Source organism: Cavia porcellus, unplaced genomic scaffold (genome assembly GCF_034190915.1).
Source record: "Cavia porcellus strain 051 isolate PalLab524CR breed Dunkin Hartley unplaced genomic scaffold, mCavPor4.1 scaffold_17, whole genome shotgun sequence".
NCBI lineage: Eukaryota > Metazoa > Chordata > Mammalia > Rodentia > Caviidae > Cavia > Cavia porcellus.
The window spans coordinates 64,046,329-64,062,025 of record NW_026947500.1 but is presented as its reverse complement, the minus strand read 5'-3'; the positions used below and the strand labels follow the sequence as shown (position 1 = coordinate 64,062,025).

Here is a 15,697-nt window from a genome sequence, read left to right as displayed (position 1 = left end):
TCCCAAGTGTCTGACTTAGTGTATCAACTGTTTCCTGCTGGGATGCTGATATTTCAATGCACTGAAAGTATAAGCAAAACCATGATAATGGATGTATCCCTACACAGTGAGGCACACAGTCACATCTGCAATGACATTGTCTCCACCCTTCCCTCATCACCACTCCCCTGTTCTACTCCAGCCAAACTGTTTCCTCGGGGTAGGTTCTTGCATGGCAAGATAGCTGTTACCATCCCATTTATTAGTATCTGTCCAAATGCCTTTTATATGAGTACCTTTCCTCTCCTGCTCTGTGAATGGTAAGTTTTCAGACCCTTCACCTCTTGTAACAGAAGATCCGTTACCAATTTGTTAGTTTCCCAGGTAATACTTCTGGTTACAGCTGGTCACTGCGAAGCATAGCTGGTCATTACGATGCATATTGTGAGATCCAGTACCCAGTTTACAATGCATTCTGCCTTGAACTTCCTTCTTTCTTATCCCATATAAGCCCTAGACCACTAGATATCAGGACCTGATATTTTGGGGATGATCCCAATGAGTGCCTGCTGACTTAAATAAATCTGTCTTCAAATACTGGGTGTTGTTCTGGTGTTTTTGGCTGCTGTAGCATCTGGTGCATCAGCTGGGAAGATCAAGCATGTTGACCTCTTTGGTCACCTGTAATGGCCCTCTTGCATGGAGCAAGGACCTCTCCAGGTCTTGACAGGAAAGTGCATCTTGAAGATTTTTTGAGTCCTCTCAGAGGTCGGGATACCTGGCTTCATATTTGAATGGGTCACATAGCACCCCAAGGGGAGGAGGATGCAGTCTGTTTGTCTGTCTGTGTATTCTAATGTGATCCTTGACAGCATTATTCTGTAAGTCCTGCTCAGCTTGAGCAGAAGGGGAGTCTAATCAATTCTCCTGAGGGAAAGGGTTAGAATGTTTAACTTGTGAGTGCCTGTTGAAGGAGTGTGTGAGTGAGTGGAATGGACACTAAGCAAAAATGTATGAATGAAAGTCCTCCCGAGGTGCATTTAAGAAAAGGCAGGATGGTGCTGGGCTTACTGAGCGAGGCCAGATTCCTTTGGTTTTCCAGCATCACCTCCCTGTACAGTGATGCTGGGGATCCCTGGAGGAAGAGCAATGCCCACTCCTCCTGGTAGAAGTCCATGTCTGCAAGCTGAAAGGTCCCCAGGTCTTAAACCATTGAAAACCTCATGGCTCCATCCAGTACCCTCCATTATGGACAGGGAGGGGGCACAAGCTGACAGAGCCAGGGAAGAAAGTACAGAGGACAGGATGTGTGGAAGGGCTTAGCACTTCAGCCTTAGGGCGCAGACTTCAGTGCTCACCTCCTGTCTACTTGTGTTGCTTCGAAGATCCAGTGTGATGCTATGCAGGGCATCTCTCCTGGTCATATTGGAGGCTCCAGGAATCCAACAACCTTCAAGCAACAGAGTTGAGCACAGTCCAGAGACAATGCAAAGACAGCAGAAACATTTAGTAAATGAATGATGATTTGGAAGAGCTTAGACTCACCTGCAACCAGCATGTCAGGAGCTCACTGATGAGTCTCCTTCCTGCTCCATGCTTTCTCATCAGAGGCTGGGCACAGGGAGGACTGAGCTGTGGAGGAAGAAATAAATCACAAGAATCCAGGTTATCCCACATTGTGACAGGCTGGAGCCTTCTCCCCCCAGTCTGATTGTACAAAGCCCAACTAGTACATAAACAACACATGCACATACCATGCACACTCACAGCACACATGTCCTCCTTATGCAGACACTTACAGATTCCATGAGAAACCAGGGTCCATCTCATCCCAGCCAGAATACAAGGCTCAAGGCTCTGGCTGACTATGCCTAATTCACAGATGAGGAAAGTGAGATTGTCAAGGAATCATTTTTTATCAGATTTACAGAAGTATTAAGTGTCATTCTCCCACACAGGTGACACTCAGGACAAACCGTAAACCTCCAAGTCCCAAACTGCAAAAGCTGCCCATCAGACCAAGGATCTTGGGTTCCCAAAATCCACTCTCACTATATCCAGGATCCCATCCCTGTGCCTCTGTATGGGCAGGGCTCCCAGGACTCCATGATGCCAGCCTTCAATCTGAGATCTGCTTGTCTTTAAATTTGAGACAGGGTGTGACCAAGATGCCCTGGCTGGGTTTTGACTTGTGATTCTCTTGTCACCTACAAGCTCGCATTACAGATCTAGGTCACTACTGTTGGCCTCAGTTACTACTTTAAAAAGAAAAATTACTGAGTTAAGGTGTAAGAAGTGCTCAGCCTTGACTGGATTTATCCAATTTCGATTTCCATCTGGCCATCTGCCAGCTCATTTGGCTGGAGACAGATTTTATGCTCTCATCAGACTCTGCAACCTTGTCATGACGAGATCCGGTACTGAATGCTAAACAGTTCCTACAGTTCATTTAGGACTCCAGACTCAGGCCAGGGGACCCTTTCACGGGGACAATGCAAACAGCTGAGTGGCATGTTGCTTGCTCCCCATGACAGGCCTTCCTCTTCCGGTTCTGCGCAGAAGCGTTTATGTCTCAGCTTGCGGTCTCGCTCTGTCTGTGGCAGTTAGGGAGAGGGGAGGTGTCGCGTGTGGGGACGGAGGCGGGTCAACGGCCGAGCAGCTGTTCTCAGGGGCCAGAAGTTTCAGTTGGCTTAGTGGATTCAAGACGGGCCCCCCACTGGGTAGACATGGAGTTGGGGGAGAGGCCCAGGGCCAGCAATCGGGTTTTGGGGTGTTGACTGAGCATGGATGAGAGGGCGGGAACTGAGATATTTGCAGGACTAGTTCTGGGGTCCGGGGGCGGTGCCAGCTGTGGTCCAGATACCAGGGTTACTGGGTTAACGTGTAGTAAATGTGGACAGCGTGATGGGCCTGGGATGGGGTTGGGTTCAGAGGCTTGGCGGTGAGACTCTCAGAGTAGGCCAGACTGCACTAGATTTATCAGATAGCGGGATGGGAACAAATCCTAAACTTTACTTCTGTCCCTGTCCTCGTTCACACACCCTGTGGAGCAAGACAGGCTTTCAGGGCTTTTCTATGTATGAATTTTTAATCCTTTTAATTGCTTTCAGAAATGGATCATCTAGACATCTTACCAACTTTTTTCCTGGAGCCAGTAGGTAAGCATCTAATTACCTCTTACACTAAGATTCTTTGTTTTGGAGGAGCTGCCCTAGACTATACATAAATATATAGGAAAGGTTCAATTTTACAAGTCAGTAAAATAGCCTCATTCCTACTCCTGTTTCTCAGTCGGTGTGCTCAGGTATAAACTATCATTTTCCCCTGTGTCTCTCCAGGTGCAGAGAGAGATTGTGTGTGTGTGTGTGTGTGAGAATGTTAGAGTCATTCATTTAGTAAATCCTGCTGGACACCTCCGTAATCACTGTTTTAGGTGCTGTGGGTATTACCTGGATGAAACAAAGTTCCCTGCCCTGACGTAACTTGAATTTCACTTGGGAGGCTGAGGACGGATGCACAGGAACTAGAATTCCTGACATTCAAGGCACTTGTGAGCACAAGGGGGAAAGAGGAAAGGGCCTGAGAACAGTCTCAAGCGATCTTCCCCTTGGCTGCTGCTCCCCGCTTATTTATCACACTGGGCCTCTCCTCTCCTTGTCACCTGTGCCCTTGTCACACACATTGCCAGCCACAGCCTGTCCTCCTTCAGTACACAGCATCTGCTCTGATTGTGGGCACTCAGGACGGCTGCAGGGTGTCGTGTCCTTGGATTTGGGAGCTTGGAAGCCACAGCAGCTGCACGGGTGAGTGCTTTGCTCATTTTCACTGCCCAGCTCCTGTCTGGGATCTGTGGTGTGGGAAACTTCACAAGCATGGATGCCCCGGAAATGGAGGTCCAGGAAAGGAGTTGCTGATTGCATCTGAAATGACTTTTAGATTCTGAACAGGGAAAACTGGCATCTTTTTCAGGTCTTCCCAATTTTGAATGTGATACAGCCACTAACTGACTCAGTTCTTTCTACAGAAAGCCTTTTGACATGTGATTCTCATGAAATGCGCTGCATTTCATTTAGGTTTATTACTAGGCAGTTTATGTATATTTAGCTTTAATTTTTCTCTTCTCCTTACCCCTGATTTTTTTGGTGGTTTTGTTTTGGGGGAGTTTTGAGACAAGGGTCTTACTGTGGAGTGGAGACTATCCTGGAATTCACTATGTAGCCAGGCTTATCTGAAGCTCCTGGTCCTCCTGCTTCACCTTCCTGGGTTATGGCCATTCACCATCAAGCCTGGCTTATTTATTTCCTCTTTCAATTTTTTGATAAGATTTTTGTATGCAAGGAAGAATTGTGTGAGAATTTTACAGAAGAATCCTGGATAGAACTCCAGTCTATATGTGAATAAAGCTTGCCCAGTATTCACATTTTCCCCATTTACTTTGTAGTCACACTTTATATTCTCACTTTATACATACCTATACCATGGGCATTATGTTCACAATCTCCCTTACATATGGCTTTCATAATAAAAAGGGTAATTTTCTTACAGTAATTAACAGAATCTGGAAGTCTGTCTTTTGCAGTGCTATTATCTCACACAAAGCCCACATTCACAATTCATTGATTTTCACAAAGACCTCTTCTATAGCTTCATTTTTCATGTGCCAGGTTCTGGTCCAGGATCATGTCTTGGATTTAGTTGTTGAATTCCTTCAGTACTGATCTGGAAGTTTTTCAGGTTTTTTCTCTCATGTAATTACCATTTTTGAACCAGGAAGACCAGATATTTTGTAGAATGTTTTAGGATATTGATGAAGCTGGTACTTCTTCTGGCAAGATGCAAGTTTGATATATGTGTGTATACTTCATGTATAGGCATATGTATACATAGCACCATGTGAAAATGTGCACACACACATATATGTATATATTAACATGGAGAGATACTGGTATGTAGCTATATATTTAAATGTTTATGTATATACATATGGTTGGCGTAATTTGCATGCTTTAAAATTTATATTAAAAACTATGACTTGATACCTTGAATTAAAATCCAACAACACAAATCATTCTAAGTCCTTTGTCTTTCCCATCTCGCACAATTTTCTCTAAGAGTGATAATCGTGGGTGTTAATACACTTAAGACTCTTCAGTTTCACCATGAGTGAAAAATAGTTTCATTGGGCCAAGTCACTTTTTAAAGTTTGTATTTTTATTGGTGCAAGCTTGCAGTATACAATGATTACGATCATTGTAGGGAATTGGTATATGTATATAACATATCCCAATTTTTATCCTCTTCTAGCCCTCTTTAAAAAATTTTTCAGCATTTCATTTATCCAGATAAGCATGAAGTGAAATATCATAAATACATATTAATTATCATTAGTACAGATATCAAGTTAATTATAAATAAAGATTAAGAGTCATACTAATGGGCACAAACACATATAAAGCCACTATACTAAATCATGGTACACACTTAGATATTGTTATTGTTGATCCTAATACTTTTTCTCTCTTTTTTCTATTTTATTTTGTATTTTATTTATGTATTGAGTTGCCTAGATGAGAGAAGGGGTATTTAAACCTGTGTGTCTGGTTTACTTCACTTAACATTGTGGTCTGAACTTAATGTACAGGACTGATTCCTAAAAGCTGTAAAGGATGGAAAGGGAGGGTGGATAAAGGGGGCTGGATCTGATCAGTGCATGCTGCATGCATGTGTTGAAATATCACACTGAGTCCAATTGGTAGGTGCCACTCATGTTAATAAGAACACTAAAAATATAAAACTCAGAGGCAAATGAAACGTTGTTAAATTTTTATTGATGCCTAATGGCATATCTTTATGGGCACCACGTGATGAACTGATGTTTGTTCACCTTGTGTAATGAACAGAACAGGTGGTCAGTGTATTGATCACCCAGTGCACCAATATTTTCTTATGCTTAACTTTATGAAAAGCTCTCTGCTAGCTGCTCTGGAGTGTAAGGTGCTCCATTCATAATAGCTCTGTTTATCCTGATGTGCCGGTAGAGCCCTAGTGCACATTTCTCCTGTCTACTTGTAACCTTGTGCTTTTTGGTCATTCCTGCCTGGTCCTGCCTTCCTCTCTTTCCTTCTCAGGAAAGATAACCACTGTTATTCTTGGGACTTCTCTATAGTTACTTTGCTTTTCCTTTTTTTTTGGTGAGATCATGTGGTTTTTGTCTTTCTTTAACTTACTTTGCTTAGTTTCTTCCAGTTGAATGCACATTATTGCAAAAGGTGAGATTCCATATCATGTTTAAAAAGTCACTGAGCAAGACTTCATTATGTATTTATAAAGCACACTGTTTCCTTGTATTCCTCTGTTGAGTGAATGTGGAACTTTGATAGATTTTAAAGCTTGGCTCTCATGATTATAACTGCTATTAGGTTGCATGCTCAGATATACTTTTTAAAATAATGATGTTATTATTTATTGAAAGATATCCAGTTGAGAAATAGGGAAATAATGATCAGGTTATATGGGACATAATTTTGATTAAGTCTAGCTATGTCATATTTCTGATTTAGACTTTGCATTCAGAGAATTCTATACAGGAAGCAGGGGCAGGGAACATATTTTTCTTTACATCCACCCTCTTGATAAAGCAAGGTAGTGGCAGAACCATTTTATTTGGAATCATTTTGTTCCCTTTGAATACATAACACTTCTAATGTTAAGAAATCAAGTCTCAGACTAGGAAATTTGCAGTGTTATTTCTACTGTGCTGCACTCATTATCGATCCTGTAGTTGGACCTGGCTTTCTTCCTATCCATGTTTGGAAGTTTTCCATCACAAGAGGTTGAGCCAAGACAATGTTCTGAGCCATGGGATTGAGGTAGTGAAATAACCTGAAGTAGCACACTGTCCAGGCGTCCACTGATTTATCTGAAGGCTGTTTTTTCTCTTTTGAAGTGTCTTAAGTGTGTCATCAGATGCCTGAGACATAGCAGATGTAATCTGAGGAGTCACAGTGTGTCCAAGCCCTCGGTTAGTGACCCCTGCGTGGAGATGGCAGGGAAAAGGCAATGAGAATCGCACTCATGATGACAATGACAACAAACTTTCCTTTTGGTCTTGTTCCTCAGGAGTGATACTTTCCTGTGACATTCCCTGGCTGTCTGCTCAACATGCCCTCTTGTTCAGAAACATCTGCACTAACTGAAACATCCCTCACAGTGAGAAAAGGATCAAACATGAGCCTGGTGCTTCCCGGACACATGGTTTCTTTGAGGACCTGTGGTGGTGAGCATTAACTGCAATGGGCATCTCAGTACAGATAACAGAGTCCCAGAGTCCTGTGACCAAGCCTATACAAGTTACGATTGCTCTGCATGGATTCCAGAAACAACACGAACTTTTACCAGTAAAGCAGTAACTATGGATTCTAACAGCAAACAGAACAGATCAGCTTTGCCAGGAGAAATTTATTATACGCTGGCTTAGATTGGTCTTCTGTTAGTGCTTCCCAAAACAGTAAGAGGCAATAAATAGTAAGGAGTGCTAAACTATTGTTATCACCAGATACGTGTGTGCATTTTAAGTCCAAAGCTGCTGATTCATGTATGTCAAGTAATTGACAGATGGAAGTGTTTATGGTAGTGAATTGTCAGACCCCTGTGTATTGCAGTTTGCACCCTGTTTGCACTCAAAGAGCAATGCTTCTCCCATAGGCCATAGTGAGCAGTTGCATAAAGGAGGGGAATGCGTGTGCTCATCTTTGGCTTCTAGGACTAATAACAGATCTGAGTACCAGATAGTTGGTAAAAAATCTTTTAAGTTGCAAAATCACATAAGCTTCGTAACGTTCTCTAAATGTATATTGCAGTTTTGGGTACGTTAAAGGTACTCAACTATCTATACCGCCTACAGGAACCTTCCAATAGATCCTTATGACTGATTTTATGTGGAATGCAGTTAATGTTGCAGTATTGTCCACAACAATGTAGATCTAGTCAACAGTAAAAAGATTCCAGCAATAAACAGGCCTTGTGTGTAATCCAACCTCTAGCTTTTCAGTTCCCACATGCACAGGGAAATTGCGGTGACTCCAGGCTCCAGGTGGATGACCACTGCTGAAGGTCAGTCAGATCCATGGCCTCTGCACCTTTCAGATACACATGCAAGGAATGATTTGTCACACGGAAACTCTGAGTTGCAAGGAAAGGAAAGTTGATGAAGAAGGTAAAGGGAGCCGTTCATTCCCCTGTTTCCTTACCGTGCACACAACTGAGAAAGAACAGGTGGGCTTTCCCCACTGAAGGCTTCTCCAGTGAAGCTGTGATTCTGCTGCTGTGATGCTGGGCACTCAGGGTGCTTGGATGGAGCAGTGGGGGCAGCATCATTTCTTCCTTAACATGCATCTGTCCAGTGCAATGGGAGTGGAGCCATGGACAGGCCACTGCCTTCACCTGGGGCTCACACAAAGATCTAGCAGCAAACCCTGGAGGAGAACTGTGCCTTTGGGTATCAGCCTCTAGAGACCCTGCACACTGTGTTCTGCCCTGAAGCTGTCTGCCTGCTCTGCCTGCTCTGCCTCTTCTTTGTGAATCAAGCTTCCTGACACCTGCACTCCAAGGCATCTCTTCCCCTGACTCTGTTTATGGATGGGACCCCAGGAGTTCCTCACTCAGAAAGGACATCCCCCTGGGAAAAATCCAAGGCCATCCCATGTATGTCTCAGATGCTCTTTGTACTGATTTCATTTCCTTTGGATGTATTCCCAAATGTAGGGTTGCCAGTAAAGGATGACAATATTTTTCTGTATTTAGAGAAACTGCCCCACCATTTTCCATGTTGCCAGTTCTCATTCATTGCCATTTCCATTCTCAAATTGTAAATTTCTGTGACATTAGGTATAACAAGCTTTAGTTGTGAAATGGAAAGCATGAAAAACAAAGGAATAAGAATATTAACTGTATTAAAAGCTTTTATGTATCAAAGGACAATATCATCATAGTGCAAATATGTCCTACAACAAGTGGGAAGATGGGAAGGGGACCGGGAGCTGGAAGTAGCAAGGTTGGGTGGCGGGGTGAGGGATGAAAAAAGATGTGTCCCATGCATGTGTCAACTGCCCACCGTGAGTGTAATCATTATGTACTGCAAGTGTATACAAATAAAATGAATTCCAATAATGGAAGAAAACTTGTGCAAGTCATGTTGCAGAAAGCGCTCATATCCAAAATATGTAAATGACAATGAAAGGACAAACAAGACATTGACATAGGTAGAGAAATCGGGTAGTTCTAAAGGTATTTTCATGAGGCTAAATGTGCACAGGAAGCTTCAAAACACTACTAGTAATCAAATAGGTGCAGGGAGAAAACCACAATTAGGTCACAGTTCATGCACACTAGGGAGTCCTGAGTAATGAAAATGTGAAGTAAGCCTAGTACCAGAGAGGATGTGGAGAAGTTGGGGCCTTCATACAGTGCTGATTGGAATGTAAACCGATGCGGTCAATGTGGGAAGAGATCAGAAGTTGAACACAGGGCAGCAGGGCAGCAGGCCATCTGAAGCTGCTGTCTGCCTCGGGGAGGTTGGTGTGGTAAAGGTTTAAGGAGAAGCTGCACCTCAAAGCCAGGTCCCTCTCACCAAGTTTTGGGCACTGTGGGCTCCAGAGTGAGTGCAGATGGAGGCATAACAGCAAACTTCCAGAAAGACAACCCTCAACTTGTTTATAAAGGTGGAAACTAAAGATGTTTTGAATTATCTGAGAAACATAAATTCTGTAACCAGGATTATGTTTTTTGACACTTTCAAAAAGTCAAATGATTAAATGCACACATGCCCTAGTGTTGAGAAAAACCTGTAAGCACCGCTCTATGAAACATCACACACACCCACACTCTCACACACACACATTCCTCTTCCCATTGAGTGCTAATACCATTCTGGCATATGGTAGAAACTTCACCAGCCTAATATTGAGTGCAGTATTCTTTTCCTGATGCATATTCAAGAGAGATAAACAGATGCATTCTATAAATTCCTGAAAAATATTTACAATGGGTTCCTTAGAGCTCCTCAGAGGTGACAACAAATTGGTTTCCTATTCTAGGATGAGTGCAGACAGTATGGTATTCTGGGAGGAATACTGCTCAGGCATAAGAAGTAATGAAAGGTGTCTACTGTCCTGCGGGTGATCTTCAAACTTAACAAGTGAGTGAAATGAGAATAATAGGTCACGTGTTATTTCATTTCTTGAAGCCATCAAAGAGGTACATCCACATAAACAGAATGAGACAGATGACTACATAATCTGATGCTGGGGACTTACATAAATACCTACATTAATAACTATGTCGTGGGAACAGAGATTGTTACAAGGTGATGAAAATATTTTTTCATTTGATGGGACGATTCCAGACATTTGTGAATGGAATCTATGCAGTATGCATGTGAGTATATAATTGCCAGAGATTTGTTCCCTACGAGGTAGTTCATATTTATTCTGTTAGTTACACTTCAATCAGAAACCATTATCTCAAGTATGGACGTGGAAAAAGGAAAAACTATAGCCAAAGCAGAGTCACAATATGTAAGGTGTTAGTAGAACACATGGTTTCATTTTAAATTTTTATTAGTGCATGCTTGTAGTGTATGATCTTTAATTCCTTGTGTGGAATTGTATAGGAACATAACACGTCTTAATTCTTTTTTCTTCCCTTTCCCACTCCCCCACGGTCTCTGGACCCCTTTCAGTCTCACAGAGATCCATCTCCTACTTCCTATTACCTAATTTTTTGTTCTTTTTATTTTTAAAATAATTATTTTAAAGAGATTAAGACATAAGAGGACATAAGAAGGCTGATCAGAAGAGAACAATGTAAGCAACGCAACATTTTACCACAAGACAACCTGTAATTAACAGTAACTACCATAATGTCTCTTTCTTTGAAACAGTTTAGTGTAACTTCATGTACAATAGAATCAAACATAACAAAGTAGTATAACACCATTCAAGAGAAGGCAAGTATTACAGGGCATTTACAACCAAATAACAGAAAATGAACAATGGCTGCTATATTATCTCATTTTCCATAGAATTTGTTTATATTATCAAACACAATATAATCCAGTAAGATACAACATGATAGAACCAATGGAAAAAGAAGAACAAAAGCATGGTAGGACTTCAGAGCAAGATGATATTAAGTCAGCACTGGCTATTATAATGTCTTCTTTAAAACAGCTGTTCATACCATCACAGGTAATAAAATCAAACACACGAGGGTAAAACCATTCCAACTAATGAATGCAAACATTATAACGCTTCAAAGCAATATAATGGAGAATCATGATTACCATAAAGTCTTGTATACTCTTAGCATTTCTCACCCTAGGGAGACTATATAGTATTTATACATATGAGTTTGATGTATTTTGCTTATAAGTATGGTCTCAGATTGGTCCTTTTACTTATAAATATCTCAATGTGATAATTTTTATAGCTGAGCAATACTTCATTGTATAAAAATACTACAAGTTTTTTAATCCATTCCTCAATTGATGGACATTTAAGTTGTTTCCAAGATCTGGCTCTTACAAATTGTGCTGCTATAAACATGGGTGCACATTATATCACTGTGGTATGATGTTTTCAGTTCTTCTGGGAATATACCTAGAAGTGGAATAGCTGGAAAAAGTGGGACTTCCGCTGGGCAGGCCTGCAGTGGCCTCCCTGCTCCCAGTGGTGCTTGGCGGACTCTCTCTTGTCTAATTGCTCTGGCTAGTATTTCCAGTACTATATTAAATAGGAATGGTAATAAGGGACATCCTTGTCTTGTGCCTGATTTTAAAGTAAAGGCCTTGAATTTTTGGCCATTTAGTATGATACTGGCTGTTTGTTTGTCATAGATAGCCTTTATTACATTGATATAAAGACCATCTATTCCAATTTTCTGTAAAGTTCTTATCATAAAATAATGATTGACCTTATCACATGTTTTTTCTGCATCTATTGAAATGATCATGATTTTTACTTTTTGCTTTATTGATATCATGTATTACATTTATTGACTTTCATATGTTGAACCATCTCTGCATGCCTGAGATGAATCCCACTTGGTCATGGTTTATAATCTTCTTAATGATTTGCTGCATACTATTTGCCAATATTTCATTTAGGACTTTTGCATCTGTTTTCATTAGGGAGATTGGACAGTAGTTCGCTTTTTTATTTGGATCTTTCTGTAGCTTTGGTACTAGAGTAGTATTTGCTCTCAGGAATGACTTAGGAAAGATTGATTCCCTTTCAGTTTCATTGAAGAGTTTGAGGAGTTTTGGCATTAGGTCTTCTTCGTATTTCTTGTGGAATTGTGCAGTGAATCTGTTTGGGCCTCACCTCTTATTTGTAGGTAATGACTTAATTACACTTTCAATTTAAATGATAGAAATTGGGTTATTCAACAGTTTTACATCCTCTTGATCTAGCTTTGGTACTTCATATGTTTCTAGGAATCTCTCTATTTCTTCTGTGTTATCAAACCTTTGAGAGTAGAAGTTTTCAAAATAGGTGTTGATGATCTTCTGTATTACTATAGAGTCTATAGTGATTTTGCCTTTTTCCTTTCTTATTGCATGAATTTGAGCTTTCTCTTCCCTTTTTAAAATAAGGTTGGCCAGGCACTTATCAATTTTGTTTATTCTTTCAAAGAACCTACTCTTTTATTCATTGAGTCTTTGGATTGTTTTCTTAGTTTCCATTGCATTGATTTCTGCTCTGATTTGCATAATTTCCTCTTTTCTTTTTGCTTTGGGCTTGACTTGCTCGTCTTTTTCTAGACGCTTGAGGTTTAACATCTGGTAAATTATTTGTATTCATTCTGTTTTCCTGATGTTCTAACTCAGTACAATAAATTTTCCTCTGAGGATGGCTTTCATTGCACCCCACAGATTCTGGTAAGCTGTATTTGTGTTTTTGTTTGCTTGTGGATATTGTTTAATTTCTTCTTTAATTTCCCCTGTGACCGACTGATTATTCAAGAGTGTGTTATTTAGTTTCCATGCGTTTGTGGGATTTTGGCTGTATCTTTTATCATTAATTTCTAATTTCATAGTGCTATGATCTGATAATTTGCAAGGGATATTTTCAACTCGTTTGCATTGATTTAAATATGTTCCGTGAGTTAATATATGGTCTGTTTTAGAGAATGCCCCATGTATTGCTGGGAAGAATGTGTCTTCTGATGTTGGATGGAATACGCTGTATATGTCTATCAAGCCCATTTGTTCACAGGTGTGATTCAGTTCTGTTATTTCTTTGTTGATTTTCTGTCTGGTTGATCTCTCCCTTTGTGTCAATGGTGTTTTAAGGTCTCCTGTTATAATTGTGTTACTGATAATTTGATTTTTAATTTCTATTAATATTTGTTTTATATAACTGGGTGCTCTGGAATTTGGTGCATACATATTTATGGTAGTTATCGCTTTCACCTAACCAGCATGTAGTGACCTTCTTTATCTCTTCTCATCATTACTCATTTAAAGTTCACATTGTCTGCAAACAGAATTGTATTCCCACTTTTTTGGGGGACTCCTGTTGCATGAAGTATTGTTTTACATCCTTTGACTTTCAGTCTGTGAGTATCCTTTTGGATTAGATGTGTTTCTTATAGACAGCATATGGTTGAATTTTGTTTCTTGATCCATTCTGCAAGTCTGTTTCTTTTAATTGGTGCATTAAGACCATTTACGTTAATGTTCATAACTGTTATATGTTGGTTTATTGTTGATATGTTATCTTTCTGCTGTTGCATCTGTATCTTCTGTTGTGTTTATTGTATGCTTTGCTTAGTGGTTTTTTCCTAAGTGTATCTAAACTGTCTTTCAGTATTCTGGCAGAGTTGACTTGGTGATCATAAAGTTCTTCACCTGTTCTTTGTCATGGAATTATCTTACTTACACATCAATTTTGAAGAACAGTGTTGCAGGGTACATCCATCTAGATTGGAACTCATTTTCCTTTAGAATCTGAAATACTTCACCCCATGCACTTCTTGACTTTATGGTGCTGAGAAGTCTGCTGTAATTCTGGTAAGTTTTTCATTATAAGAGATCTCTCTTTTCTCTATGACAGCTTTTAATATTCCATTCTTATGTTGGATTTCTGGGATATTGATTTTTATGTTTTGGTGTAGTTTTATTTTGGTTATGACTATTTGGAATTCTGTATGCTTCACTGATCCTGATTTCAGTTTCCTATGTAATGGTTGGGAAATTTTCAGCTATTACTTCTCTAAATATCTTCTTGACAACCTTTATGTTGTCCCCTTCTTTTTCATCAATCACTATCAAAATTATGTTGTTTTTCTTTGAGTCTTCTTGCAGTTGTTTAGTTGTTATTTCCTGATTCCTTGTTATTTTTAAAAGATCTTTCCTTTCCTGTTCACTAGCTGCAATCTTGTCTTTGAGTTGTGAAATTCTATCTTCACTTTCATTGAGGCAGTTTTTACAGCTTTCAGTGTAATTTTTTATTTCCTGTATATCTCTTTGCATCTGCTTTATGTATTCTGTTTGTTTCTTATATTGCTCATCCAAGGATCCTATATTTTTGTTTAGTTCCTTCACTGAGACATTTATAAACAAATGGGTGCAGCTTGACACCATACTCATAAGTGGAATAAATCAAACCTACATGTATAAGTACTGAGTAGTTTCCCTAGTGTAAGAAATGATAAGAATACATAAAAGTATGTGTTAATCATGATTCCCAGTTATACTGGTTTGAAGCCATATAATGTTTTCACTCACTAATTGGAATCGTTTTAATCTGGGTTGTTTGATTTTACTGTCTGTGATAGTACGAATAGTTATTTTCAAGAAAATAAGACAGCGTAATAGCTAGCTTTAATTTAATGTCTTCCTCTTTTGAAGCCCCATCAAGTTGTTGTTCGTCTTTTTCCATTGGTTTTAACATGCTGTATCTTATTATATTTTAATATATGCGATAGTATAAATAAAAATTTTTATAGGCAAAGAGATAATATAGAAACTGTTGTTTGTTTTCTGTTAGCTGGTTCTAAATACCCTGCAATACTTTCATTCTCTTGAATGGTTTCACACTGTCATGACAAGTTTGATGCTATATTATACGAAGTTTATTCATGTTTCAATATAAAGATTTATTAATTAAAGTGAAAATGTAGTTACATAACTTAAAAAGTACTGATGGTGAAATTGTGCAAATATGCTTGCAGTGTTCTAATAGCATTCGAAAGAACAACAATTTACAATATACAATGAGGCTAGAATATATTTACAAATTTGCTGTTATTAAAATTTTAGAATAGGTCCCTGGTAAATGGTGGTGGTCAGGCAGAGTGTGGCCCTTCCAGGGGGAGAACCAGCAGCAGCTCCTGAGATCCCCAATATTCAAAGACCCAATCCAAAAGTTGGCATCTGAAACGAATACACAGTTCTTAGATGAAGAAATACAAATGGCAAATAAATACATGAAAAAATGTTCATCATCATTAGTCATTAGAGAAATGCAAATTAAAACCACACAATTAAAACAGGAGACCTTAACACACCAGTGACACCAAGGGACAGATCCACCAAAAAGAAAATCATCAAAGAAATAACAGAATTGAATCACACTGATGAACAAATGGACTTGATAGACATATAGAAAGTGTACCATCCAACAACCTCAGAATACACATTCTACTCCGCAGTACA

The 15,697-nt window shown here is 39.7% G+C and overlaps 1 long non-coding RNA gene across 1 annotated transcript; it reads left to right on the top strand.

Annotated features, from left to right (window-relative positions):
- Positions 1–2,948: 2,948 nt before the first annotated feature.
- LOC111756290 (uncharacterized) lies at positions 2,949–9,159 on the top strand. The gene is made up of 3 exons (XR_002790783.2): positions 2,949–3,137; positions 3,689–3,782; positions 7,099–9,159. It is a non-coding gene; the product is annotated as an uncharacterized LOC111756290 (long non-coding RNA).
- The last annotated feature ends 6,538 nt before the right edge of the window (positions 9,160–15,697 follow it).